We start from the raw sequence: 13,910 nt of genomic DNA on the forward strand, positions 1-13,910 counted from the left end.
ATTTCATACTGTCCCGCGTGACGTCGAACGCACTACACGCCACGCGGAAAATCATCGAAAATTCTAGCCCGCCCACGGGGCCAGTGCTCGTCGCATAAATCGTCTACTCGAACACTCCGTCGAACGCTAATCGAAATTTCCCACAATTTTTATATGAATCAATACGCAAAAATCAACAAATCTTGAGATCTCCCTCTCTTTCTGCTTGCAACAGCTTGAGGGTTTCAAACTGCCGTTACGCGAACGCGTTAGGAAAAATCGCGGGCGTATCTCGCCGCGGGAACTGTCCTGCTAATGACGCCCGGTAATCCACGCGTGGAAGGTGTCACGCGCATTAAACTCGCGTAGCGTACCAGCCGGGCATTCGATTTTACGACTGTTCCACTCCGCCGGTAGCGACGACTGTTACGTGGAAAGTTGCACCCCGGGAAGACTTTAAGGGGGATCTGAAACGGAGTTTCCGTCGCACGTTCGGCCGGGAACTCGTCCGTGTGTACGCTAATTGCGAGACACGCTATCAACTCGCGCCATACACCTCCGTCGCGTCTCTCTGTTCCTTCCGAGTTCCCGCGATCTTTGTTTCGGAACTGTTCCCGGATCGTTCCGGGTTAGAAGTTTCAGAAATCAACGAGATGAGGACGAGAGACAGCAGTCGCTGCTTCAAAGTCGGTTTCAGCATGGAATTAAAAAAGATCGTCGCTGCAATTCGCGTTCGAGTAATTCAATTATTGCAAACGCGAGGAAAAATCGCGTAATTCAAACGCGATCTCAAAGGGTTAAGAACTGGATTCGACTGGAGTCGAATCGTCTCGGAACGTTTAGCGCCCCCGCCTTGAACCGAGCCTTGACCTCGAGCCAGGTCGGCAATCCCCCGAATGTTTGCCGAAGCGAAATGTTAATAAAACGAGAATCGAGGCCGCGGTTAGCCCGGCGAAGGTCGTGGGCGGGCCTTCGTTTATTCGGTAGGTAGACAAGGCCCGGCCTCGAACCTCTGCCGTGAATCGCGAGGACCTTCAGCGGTATTTTTCGTGTCTCCCCGCTGCATTTTTTTGCCTACACCGAAACGTTTTTGGTCGGACGGCGAACAAAACGACGAACACCAGCGTCGAAGGACGTCGCGAACCGGCGACGACACGGAGGACGCGGCGTAGGAAAATCGAGCGGGAACGAAAAGACGCGTGATTTTATCGGCGATTAAAGTGGCTAACGCGCGACAATAGGCGTCTTTAATTACGCGTTACGTAAAAGCGAGCGACGGTTCATCTCGCTTCACGCGTTGGCGTTTAAATAACGGTGTGCGCGTCGGCTGGGCTCCTTGATCGTCACACTGGAAATTATCCCGGCGGAGGATCGATCCATCGAGCGGAGCGAACACAGTATCAGGTGCCGAGCTTCCGCAGTTGCCTCTGTTAACATAGTTTCGATAAAACTGTCCCGAATGAACGCTATAACGCGCGGATCGGTCGTCGAATTAATCGCAGTATCGAATATCCTCTCTGCGCGTCTCTAAAATTAAACAAACGAGACCGTCGCTACGACTCTGATAAAGTTCGTATAATCAACTCGTTTCGACAATTAAAATTGTGTCGAGACACGTCAGTTAGGAACGCGTGGCTCTTATCGGGACGGCGGTCTGTAAAAGCTCGTAATCGCGGCTCATAAATCGTTAATACCGAGAAACGGATATCATCGGAAGAGACATTATCCGCGAACAATGCCGAAAGTTAAGAGGTTTTCGCGAGAATTCGAGGCAGCAGCGGCAGCTATCCTATCTAGTCCTAGCGGTGGGTGGCGGGTACACCCAACCCTCATTGTCTCTGTATCGTCGATAAATCCGCGTATTCGCGGCGAAACGCGCATTGTTTGGGCAACGGGGCGTTCGCGTGCCGCGACACGGCACGCACGCACACACACACCCTCACGTCTAATCGTAAGCCGGGAGGAACGCGTGTTCGCCGACGGATTAAGCGCGAGTAGTACACGGCCGCGAATTCACAAGCGGACCACCCTGTTGGGCATCGGGTTCAGACAATAAGCGCGCACTCGAGCGGGCTACTGCGGCATTAAGCGAGCGCGCAGTTTTACCTCTTCGAAGTACAGCTTAAAATTAACTAAGTAACAATAGCACGTCCCTTTGATTTCTCTCTCTTGTTCACCTATTCGGTCCTCTTCGCTACCCGGCGCATTCTTGCGCCAAGAGCTCCCTTTTGTTTCTTCCAACCGTGATTTTTCCTGTCGTCGCTGTAATTCACGGTACGGGATTAAAAATTAACTACCGATTCGCTTATAATCCGATCGTTTCCATCCAGTCAACCGCTGGCCACCTTTTGTCCGCCGGTGTTTAAACAATTGAGGAAACTAGTCCACGGCGGGCCGATCGCAATTCGCGAGCAAATTCTTTCCACACAATTCTCGTCCGCTGGTATTGTAATTAATACTCGTTCAGCAGCGTATTTCCTCGTCCGGAATTTCGTAGAGAGATTTTACGATAGTTTCCTCTATTTCAGTCTGATCCATGATCGACATTTACGTATTTAGATGACGAAGCAAACTTTTGGTCCATAGTGTATGTCGGCAGGGTCAATGTCGGCGTCGATTTGACCAAACGTTTAACGCGTTTGAACGATTTTTTTAACCGACGCGACGACGCACCAGGGATTTCCCCATACCCCGCGAAAAACTATCGCGTTCCGCCTCTTCATTTCGGCTCTGGTTTTTCCTGTTTTGCCGCGTGTCACGACCGAGGATCCGATTCACATTTTCATCGACGTCGCGCGACGCGTCGCAAATAAACGCCTTGAACGCGACACACGTGCGACATACGCTTCTATATTAATTGCGCCATCGCTTATCGGTCGTTGCGATTGATTCTCCCTGTCGGTTATCACCGGACATTGTTTCGAAACCAGTTTGCCCTGAGATTATGGCTGCTCGCAATTTTTCAGCTCTCCTCGAATTTATTTTCATATCTCCATCATTAGACCCAACGTCAATCATTCTCTAGATGTGAGAAGCGATATCGAGTGAATCTCTCCGAGGCGTAGAACACGATTGGAAACAATTTGTTAATGTAAATAATAGAGAAACGCGAGAAATCGCGAATAATATTCAAGTGAGAGACGGACGGAGAAGAGGAAGAGAGAAGAGAAGAGAAGTGCCCGCGGCGGCGAGCAGTAATTGCCGCGATTAAAGCGCATCAGTTACAGTCAAACTCGCGCGTCGACGCAACGAACGGGCGATCGTCTCGAAAACGAGCATCGAGCCACCGCACCTCTGGGTACCACCAGTTTCATCGGTGTTATTTATTTGTCGCTGCCTACCCTCTGCGCCAGTTACGCCTACGCTTGACTCGTAACCTCGGACAACGCCGTTTCTTCTTCCTTTTGTCTATCAGACGTTCAAATCTTCTTCAAATAAATTTCTGAAAAAACAGCTCAATTACAAAAATGTCTTCAACGATGGAAATGAGTAGGTCGGTGAAAATTGCGTCCGAAAATCACGAATCTCGGCCGGTCCGGTCGATGCCGCGTTCGCTTCGGGTGGCCAAAGTGGCCGCCAACTCGGCGCAAGGTCGTGCAAATTGGCACCGACCATGAATCCATTCCGGGAATGTCGCCTCTCTCCATCGCCCGGTACACTTTCGACAAAGAGAGAATTCCTGCTTCCTCCCGAGGTCGCGGCGTTTAAATTGAATTACGGCCGTGCTTAATAACCCCTAAAACTGGTTGCGCCGATAAAGCGAGTACCCCGATTCGTCGAGTTCGACAACTCGGTTAACGCGATAAAATTTGCGGTGACGCGAACAAGGTGTTGATTGCTATTCACGATGATTAAATGTAGATGGGGAACGATGGCAATGGTATTCAGTAAACATGTACAGCGAATAGCATAAGTTCGATTGAAGCGTTCAATGAAATGATATGATTGGCACTATTCCACCACTCGTGTATAAGTATCGCGAATTTTTGGACCCCGCCGATTGTTCTCGCTTGGATCCGCGAGATATCGACGCGATATCGAGCAACACGGTTCGCCGCTTAAATATAAAGACGTTTACCTCCGCGGAGGCGCGATCCTGTACATAATCGAGTAGCTGCGGAGTATGGATCGAAATCGGTCTCGACAACCGGTCCTCCGTCGCTTTTTACCGAGTCTCGAGGCTCGTCCGGCCAACGGCACGTCCGCACAACGATCGGCGCCGATAGCGAAACCGGGCACAGTCGATAAATCGACTATGAGCGAAACCCCGGGCTGAACCTACTACGCCGGTCGCGCTGTATTTGCTTTGCAAAAGTATCCTGTCCCGGAGCGAACAAAAGGGGCTTTTGTCCCGAACGCGAACCGGCCCATGCTCGGTAATTATCAACGCTCCTATTCATCGACTTCGTTTCGCGAGTCACTGATTCGTGACTCGCGCCCGCGCGATGCCACGCCACGGCCGGACCCTGTTTTTCACCGGCTACATTTTTTCGCGACGCATTCCCGAATCGCGTCGATAAGAAACGTCGGGTTCGAAGCGAGCATAGTAACAAAATTGAATCGATAACGAAACATTTTCCTCTGTTCCGTGGAGTCAAATAACCCTGCGAGTCCAGTAATCCTATAGATCGAGAGGATCCGACAGGACTGGAACGACCGTGGGCACCGGGCTTAATAACAAGACGCGTATACGCGCGGGCAACGATTGCGAAGAAAGGGACTGAAGGGGGCAATGCCGGCAACCGGGCCGTAGAAGGGAGAAGGGAGGACTCCATAAAGCAAGTCCCGACCTATCCTCCGTCCCCGTGGCTTGACTCGCATTCCCGCGGGCCGAAAATGCGAGGCCAGTCCCGTGCATCCAGTCCAGCTTCTCCTCTTCCTCCTCCGTTCCTCCGGTTTATCGCGTTCCTTGCCCTTCTCTGGTTCGCGTTCGAACCAGAAGGAGAGGCCGAGTCGTTTCGCCGAGTCGTTTTTCGTTCGGGGTTTCGCCTGGGTTGGTTTCGTTCGCGGTTATGCCGGCCGAGTCGGCATATGCCCCGTTCACGGTGCATTGCACCGCGGCCACGAACCAGGCGAAAGAAAAGAATTGCGGTTTCTCTGCCGCGCCATCGATCCTTCCCTTCGCCCGACGGGAACGTTCGATTCCGTTTCGGAGACAAGGGGTCGTTAACGAATCGCAAATAGAATTTAGACTCGGGAGTTGAAAAATTCATTCGAAAGAAATTTTGAAATAGAAACCTTCGGATCGATTTGTCAAAACCGAGTTAACATTTTAAATTTGAACCGGCTGATGAACACGGCGTTGAGAAATGTTAAAGAACGGGACGATTTGAAGTCGAATTCTCAGGCGAGGAGGATGGAACTCGAAGGGAGCGCACACCTGTGGCGTGTGCACGCGAACGAACTATAGCCACGGCGAATTCTTGGACAACTTTTGGCAGGCAGTGTACGGTGGGGCGGCGAGGAAAGGGGAGACGAGGTGCAGCGGCGTCGGTCGTTGGGTGAGGTCAGTGTCGAGCGTTCGCGAGTGGGCCCCTCCGCTCTGCCGTCCCCGACACGCCTGCACCCGTTGTGCACCCGTTGCACGCCTGCACGTACTCGCACACACGTACGCTCGCTGGTTCGCGCGCGCGCCCACTGGGCTATCGCATACCAATCGACCGAACCGTGTTTTCGTCCACCCGCTCAGACTCCAATTTCATCGTCCGTTCTTTTCATTCATGAAAATCTAGGTCGAACGTCCAAGCAAACGTTCGTTTGCAACGACGAATTCGTTGATCGAGCCATGGAGAAATCAAACCGATCGATACTGTCCATTCTTGAAACTTGATATATTTTTTTACTGCTCTTGATCGATTTGTCAAAACCGAGAAGAACGGAATATGTTTCAAATCTATAATCAGATATGATTTCCTTGGATTCATCTCGTGAAAGAGATCGATTTATGAAAATTGCTCGAGTCGTTTCCACTTGACGGTACAAAACGGACACTTTACGTTGACTCGTTCTTTTTACGCTCGGTTTTCCTTTCGCTTTTCCAACCGAATGAAATTTGGCACAGAGCGAAGCTCCGTCGCCGAGGAGCGTGTGTCGTCCATGAGAAAGTGGCGCGACGCGTGTGTGCGTCCGCTGGCGACGCGCTCCCGGTTTCGCAGTGTGTTCGCCAGGAGAGGTGCATCGCCCTCCGTCGCTGCGTCAAGGCCAGCGAAAACGCTGGTTCGCTGGCTCGCTCGCACCGCACCGTTCCGTTCCTTCTCTTTCGGAACGTTCCGCTCCTCCGTTCTCCATCACCGCGAATTTCTATCCGATTGACGAATATCGAGTGAAACTTTCCACGTTCGAATCGCACTCGATAAAATGTTCCAACGTGACTATCTCATAGATGAATCGTTTAATTACTACGATTCTCGATAATAAAGATGAGACGTTTTACAAATTTTCGAAGATCCTTAAAGTTCACGAGTTAAGGACGAAAACAATGAATACGCCTACTTCCCCGGCTGGTCGATTCGAGCTGTCCGCGATTGAATTATCCAGCCGGTCGAGCGAACTACTGATCCAGAGGCAAATAAATCGGCAGACTGGAAAGTTACCCCGTGACTTTTATTCGTCGCCCGAGAAGAAGCGGCTGTTAGTCGATCACTGATTACCGGTAGCACGAGGTAGCCACTGCGCCGCTGGTTGGACAATGCCCGCGGCTCGTCTCCTTCCTCCTCGCCTTATGCAGATCGTTACGGTGGCCGACCTAGTCTTTAACTGCATCCGAATGAATGTCGAGGCGAAAGGAACTGAAAGATCGCTATTGAAACCGAAGCAGGTGCACCGAGAGACACTAATTATTGCCGAACGTCCAGGTAATATCCTACTCGCAGCTGGCGACTTGCCGGCGTGCGCGAAGCTCACGGGTTACGAACAATAAAGATGAAACCATACATACATATAGCGTAATTAAGTAGTAATCAATCACAGAAGAAAACTGCCGGCTGGGAGTTTCTCAAGAACCTAATTGGGGAGTAAATCGGCATCCGATCACACGGATTCTCGAAAACGCGTTTGCTCCGAGAAACGAGGAAATCACGTGAGCAGGCTGCCAGGCGGAGGGAACGGGGACAAAGGAACGGAGAACGGTGGTAGAATAACAGAAGAAGAAAAAGGGACGAGGCGGGGATGCTGAAAGCCGACTCTCTCGAAGCGTGGGTACTACGGAATTATGCAACGGCTAACTTTTAGTAGGCCGTATAGTTACGCCACGGGATAGTCGCCGCGTTTATAGTTGCCTCCTTCTGCGTTTCGTTCGCGATCGACTCCTATGTATAACCGCGTACAACTCGACACACGCGACTCGTACCGCGTGTGTATGTTCATTCCTCGCGTTGCACTTTTCCACGTACCGTTTCAAAAGTAATACATAGTAGAGAGCGGCAGTCACATAACGGCCATTGACTACGTATTACCGGTTAATTGTAAAATAGTGTTTACAGTTACGTCGCATCGAAAGTGGCTACCGTACGATTTTACGCTCGGAACGGTCAGAAATCCTCGATGCGTCGTAAACGTGTAAATTAATTTATAAGGGACGACGAAATTTATTAGGAACGATGAGTACGAGAAGTCTCGCTGTTACAGAGGCGAGAGCCTATTTCCGTGCAAGTAAAAATGTTCGGAAACGAGGTAAGGTCGCGGCTGGAAAAATAAAGCTGAAAGCTGTTACACGGTATCGGTATCTCGGCCCGAGGCTAATGTAACTGTCGTGTTCCTCGCCAGATCCTGCCGAGGGGAAACCGTTAACCAGCCAGCGAGTTTATTCGGCGACTTCGAGTCTCCCGATTATAACTGAATCCACGGACACGCGCTCGGCCTCCTCCCCGCGTTGCACTTTCCACCGAGGCGTGAGCGTAAACGCGCAATGCAACGCGTTACGCAACGATCGCCAGTTTACGAGCCCGCTACCGCTGGCTAAGGACGAGCCACGGCGCGCCGCGACCGTTTCCCGGTTATCGGACTCCGTCCGTCACCGATTACGGTTCGATTATAGCGGTTACGGTCGCTTAACGATGTCATCCTCGATGAGCGACCTGCCATCTCCGCGAGGAATTCATTCTCGAGGTTCCTTCAACTTCTCGTCTATCAAATGCCTTTTTCGACGTGTTACCAACAGACAGGGTCAACGTAATTTAGACGAGACGCGTTCGTGAAGCAAAGATCGAACGATCTGAAATCGGATTTTTGATCGGCCTCGTGGAGAACTTTTGTCTCACGGGTAACCGGGATTCGAGTACCCATCTGGAGAGGGCTTTCCTTCGGCAGTGGATATACGTAGGTGCACGCGAGCGCGCGGAGTGCGTGCAAACGAAAGACCCCAGCTCCTCGAAAAAGGTGGCCGGGAGGGGACGGGAGCAGCCAGGACGAATGGAAAAGCCGCACGAGACGAAACGAAACGAGCAACAGCTATGCGCGCAACACCCCGACCTCGGGGCCGTGGTATCGGCATGAATGAATAAACAGGGGTATAAACAGGCTGCTTAAAATTAGCTGTTACGAAGCGAGCGAATTGCATTTAAGATACTATCGACCGGTCAAAGTGTTATAGAGTAAGGTGGCGGCGATAGGGTCGGGCGGTGGTGGTAGTCGGCTGTGGTCGTTGGTGCTGGTGGTTCCGCGGACGTCGAGCCGGCGTCGAGGATGCCCCTGACGCCTTCCCCTTCGAGCAGGGAAACGGACAGCTGTCCCGAGGCGTCATGGTCACCGACCCTCTTACGCCTCGAACGTTTTTCAACCAAAACTATTGCGAGATGGCTCGCCGCTCGGATAATTCACCGGATTAACGAGACAAAAGACGGTACGCGTGCTCCGCCGGCCGTGAGATCGGAGTAATTGGTCCGGCATCGGGAAACAGAGGACGAAACGGTTGGAAATACGAAAACGAAGAAGAAAGCGCGCCGCTCTCTCGGGGGGAAGGGAAACGCGAACAGGTCGACGCGACATCGAGGGCACCGGCGTGACGTCGTCGCAAAGATCGTCCGGAATGGAATCGGTTGGCCGCGTTCGGCCGCGACAAAAGATCGGCCGGGGCTTATCAACCGAAACGTCGCATCGCGTCGGGACGCCGCGGCGCAGAGAGAAATAGAGAGACCGCGGGGCTGCAGGATTTTTATTCGAGCGGCGTCGAGTGGCGTCGACGTCCGGCCGAAGCAACTATTTTAACGTCGGCCACGTCGCTCGCGGTATACAATGTGTTGGAGGACCGACTCGATCATCGCTTCGACCTCGCAATTTCGATCCGCGACGCGGGTCGTTGCACCGTCCTCGACGCAGCAGCGTCGAAGACAGCCGGGCAACGTGCACGCGTGTGCGTGAGTGCAGAGCGCGCACACACGGTGTACGTATACGGCCGCGGTGCAGAGACCCATACTCGCTCGCTCGCTCTATATCGATGCACGGTATTATGCACATAGGCCACGCGTGCATCCCTTTGACGACCATAAGCCACGGTTAGGGGTGCCGTGCCGCGGTGGAACGTAAAGTAGAGATGTGCACGCACACGCGTACACCATCGCGTTTATATACACAGTGGCTCGAAAACAAGTCCGTCGATATTTTTCGAGTCGTACTCTCTCTCTCTCTTTCTCTCTCTCTTTGTTCGCGTGATCATAGTGGCGTACCGTGGTCAGGGTTCGAAAGCGTTTCTTTAACGAACGAGTCGAATACGTGATGCTCGCAAATCGTTCGGTCGAATGTACATCCATGTACCCAAAGAAGTTCGGACAGACGGTGCCTAACATAAAGACGTGTCACGGACAGCGAGACACTCGAGACCGTCGAGCCGAACGAACATCGGCAAACATTTAGCACGAATATCTTTCGCTCGATATGTATGAGTATTAGCAATATCATTGGAAATATTATTAGCTATTGCTTTTTTCACGATGACCGTTCCGTCCCTTGATCAACCCCTCCCCCTTCCCCTTACCGTTTCGTTTATCCTCTTCGTTATACCCAGTAGCTTTCCATTTCTGTTCTGTCATCGGAATGGGAATGACACACAGAGCCGGGCGGGAGCGAGATCGAGAGAGGCAGAGAAAGAGAGGCTCGCGATCGACGGGAAACCACGAAGAGGATCGCGTAGAGGACTCGGGCGTATAATAAAGCGTAATGGACGCTCCTCGGACGATCGATTCGGCCTTTTTTTCGTGATTTTCTGCTGGCATGCAGTCGGCAGCGGGCCGGCAGCGCGTAATACGGCGAAATGGATTTTTCGACCGACGACGTCTCGCAATAATCGTGACAGCGGACTGGCCTGCTCACCGGCCGACGAAAAAAAAACTGAAACGCCCGTGCCGGTAACAAAATCCGTTGCGAGAACCGACGAGTTTATTCGATCGTCTCGATTATTAAAAACACCGAAAACTCTCTTTTTTTTCCACCTGCGGACGATGTCTGAACGGGCGATGTAGTTGAACGATGAACGCGACAAGAATGTTTGTCCCGCGCGAAACGAGATCGTAATAATTAACCTGCGGAGTTGGCCAGACGTGAAATTTAATGATATTTATTTAAAGACTATTTGCAAAATCCGGCGAGAGCCAGGTTTTCCACGTTTTCCGTACGAATATTACGTTATCCAAATGAAGCGTTATTAATATCGCAGAACGTCGCGTTGTAATCATGCCCGCCGCGGCACTCTGGGTAACGCGATATTTCAGCCGATATTAAAATGCTCGCATTAAAATAATACGATACCGTAATCAGCCTCCGTTCATTCCGTCGCGTCGCAGTGAACCGCGGATCCTTCCGCGGGGGCGAAACTCTCCGGCGGGAAAAAAAAAAAAGAACGGAACGAGCGGGGAAACGCTCCGGCGGAATTCGGATCCGCGCGTCTTTCGATCCCTCAATTCGATTTCCGTGGTAACGGTTTCCGGGCGTAATGTTTACGCCCGGTCGTCAGTTTTCATACCCAGGCTCTGTTGTTATTTGTTCAGGAAAATTGTGCGTCTGCATCGGCGACGAATCGGTCCCCGGTACAAAATTAATTTCGCGTGTACGCGAAATATCCTAATTATTGGAATCGAACACGGGATTATTTACGGAACTTGCCGGGCGGCGCGAAATTATCGCGTTCCACCGGCCGGTCCGGGTTCTTCCAATGATTTTTCACCGGATGCAGCCAGCCGCGGGATCGGAGCGCGGTGGCTTCTCCATTCCGGATCGCGGGTTGCCTCGCGAAACTGGTCGAACCCGGCGCGTACCTACTCGTCGAATCGAAACCACTTTTTCCAACGCTGTAAAGAACGAGGAGCGTACGTTGCGAGCGATGCGTACACAGCTACATGCTGCGGTACGCGAACACGCGAGGGGAATCGAGAAAAGAGAAAGAGAGAGAGAGAGAGAGAGAGAGATAGAAGGGAAAGAAAAAGAGGCGGCCAGCAGGAGCCTTCTGGTTCCCGGTGTACCTATGCGGGAGCGAGCGGGTCGAAAAACGAAGCGGAACGGAGAGGCGAGTGACGCGGGAAGGAGAGGATTTCGCGTACGAAAGAGCGAGAGGAACGGGAAAAGCAAGGGCTCGAGGCGCGCACAATGCGCTGCTCCACGGAATAAACGAATGAACGACCGTTCAACTCGCGGGAGCAGAAGTAGGCCTGTGCGAGCGAGCTTCCAGAGAGGGTGCCCCCTCGAAAATTCTCAGGTGGGGAACGGAACGGAACGGCAGTCGAGAGAGAACCGGCTTGGAATTTCGGGTAGGTCGAGATCGGCCGCTCCTTCTTCGAATACTAACCACCTTCCTCGTTGGTTCCCTCTTCATCGTCTCCGTACCGCCCACGTGACCCTGGCTTAGTCCCATCCTAAATTCTCATGGCCTCCTTTGGTCCTTCGTCCACTTAGTAAATTCGTATTCTCAGAATCTTTCCGTTCCTGCAATTGAAAACACGAAAGGAGACCGTTAATACGGCAGACAACAGGAAAAAATCGTAATTCGTTAAACGTTCGGTTCAAAGAAAGTTGACACGAACGATGGAGACTCGATTCGTTGGCTCGACCGATCTAAACGGGTTCGAGCGCGCGATGGCTCTTTCAACGCCACGGAAGCACGGGCAACCAGCCATGAAATATAGATACCTCGGTTACGAGCAGGAGAATGACAGTAATGGAGGCAGAAATAGAAACGGTGCCAAGACGATGCGAGACCGTGTAGGAGGATCCTGGGAAGCAGGTAAGAAAAGAGAACTGGTCGACCTTCGTACGGAAGAAGGCATCGGGTTTTCGGACGGCCACTGAGCTTCGAGGTATACGCAGACCCACCCATCTAATCGCCATTTGCCATCACGAGAGAATGGACAAAGTGCTCTCGCTCGATGGCGTCCGAAACCCATGCGTGTTTTAGATACTAAGAAAACGTTCAATTAATTCGATCATCAGCACGTTCTGATTATCTATCATGCAATGTTTTTTATTTGACTTTTTCCGATTTTCTAAACTTTTGTCACAGTCGATTCTGTAAAATATTTTTTACCTGACGGAATTGATTTTCCAACAGAATAATATTATACAACTTGGTCAATATACGAATTTGATTTTTGTACCTATTTTCATTTACAGCCACAGATTTTATATCTCGTGTTTATCCGTTGCGAGGGCTGGCCATGTTAATATCGTAAATGATTTTTCGATGCAATATTTCGAACGCGACCGCTAAACAAATATGCGAAACGCCCGCGTATGACATTTCAACAGAGTCTTCGTTTTTTAATAAAATATTCGTGCGCGACGCGGAAATCAATTAGGGGATTAGGACGATCAGTCATTGTCGAAAAGTTAAAGGGAGGCGGTGAAATGTGTGAAAAAAAAAAAAAATAGCGCAGGAAGGATTCAACGATATTATTGTTGCACGCGAGCTACCATCGGCGCGCGAATTTATAAAAAAAAAATTTGTTTGCGCTGCCAGATGCAAGCGAATCGAATATCAACGGGAGCAAGTGGAAAATAAATTTCATCGCTGTCATGTCTGTATAATTAACAACCGCTACCGATTGGCGGTGAAAAAAGAACTGAGACATTTTGAAAAATTGGAAGCATCGCGTCGCGTCACGTCGGGAGGACCGTTTCCTTTTCACCGCGAAACACCATAATCGTTATCAACGCCGCTTCCGTCGAACCACGGGACCGAGAAGAAGTCGACGGTCGAAGACCTTCGGGCACCGGTTTCTCTCACTCTTCACTCGGATTTCTCACGGTGGCCCCTTTTCCGGTGGCCCGTCCGTCGGCCGCCTCTCCCGTATCTGGAAGACGCCAGGAAACGGACGGCCGAGAGAAAAACGCGCAGCTACAGCCACGTCGGTTTTATAAACGAAATTTTAATGGAAACGATTACTGGTATCGTCTTCTCTGTGACAAGACCGACAAAAGCGAGTAATTCGACCTCGACGAATCGATCATTACGCAATTTTAAAGGCATCGTCGCGTACCGATTGGAATCATTCCGACAATGGTACCAGATTCGTATCCCTGGGTCAGGTCATGGGCGATACGCGCATCGCGTTCCACGTTGGGCATTTCTTCCATCGGATTCTCGGTCGGGCCCGAGGAAGAAGGCTGCGCCCGAGCCAGCTGGCCCGTGGGACCTTCGAGGGGCACGCGGAGCGAGGTGTACCACCGGTGCGCCAACTCAATTTCTCCTCTTTTGGTACCCAACTTGTGGCGGGGTTCCCCCACCGCGCGCGGTGGTGGCTCGGGGCCCTCCCTGCTCGTCCCGGACCCCCGCCCTGGCCCTGGCCCCGGACCCCGCTCGGCCAGGAGGGTCCTACGGCCATTGATCCCGACCTTCGCGCGCCGAACGAACGCGATTGCCAACGAAAGCCAACTTGCCGAACCCGAACCTGCCGCACGCGGTTTTGCGTTGCCCCTCCCGTCCGGCAACGACCACCGCCATGACCGCA

General features: G+C 51.7%; 1 protein-coding gene and 1 long non-coding RNA gene across 2 annotated transcripts in view; one reads left to right on the top strand and one right to left on the bottom strand.

The window, feature by feature from the left end:
• LOC113465012 (uncharacterized) overlaps positions 1–13,910 on the top strand; it is a 63,586-nt gene that overhangs the window by 25,443 nt on the left and 24,233 nt on the right. The gene's annotated exons all lie outside the window — the stretch shown is intronic.
• LOC113465013 (uncharacterized) overlaps positions 1–13,910 on the bottom strand; it is a 68,118-nt gene that overhangs the window by 12,947 nt on the left and 41,261 nt on the right. The window contains exon 2 of the long non-coding RNA XR_003389847.1: positions 11,753–11,889. This is a non-coding gene — a long non-coding RNA (uncharacterized LOC113465013). The remainder of the gene's footprint in view (positions 1–11,752; positions 11,890–13,910) is intronic.

The sequence above is a fragment of the Ceratina calcarata genome, unplaced genomic scaffold (genome assembly GCF_001652005.2).
Source record: "Ceratina calcarata isolate Rehan_Ccalc_2016 unplaced genomic scaffold, ASM165200v1 scaffold78.2, whole genome shotgun sequence".
Taxonomy (NCBI): domain Eukaryota; kingdom Metazoa; phylum Arthropoda; class Insecta; order Hymenoptera; family Apidae; genus Ceratina; species Ceratina calcarata.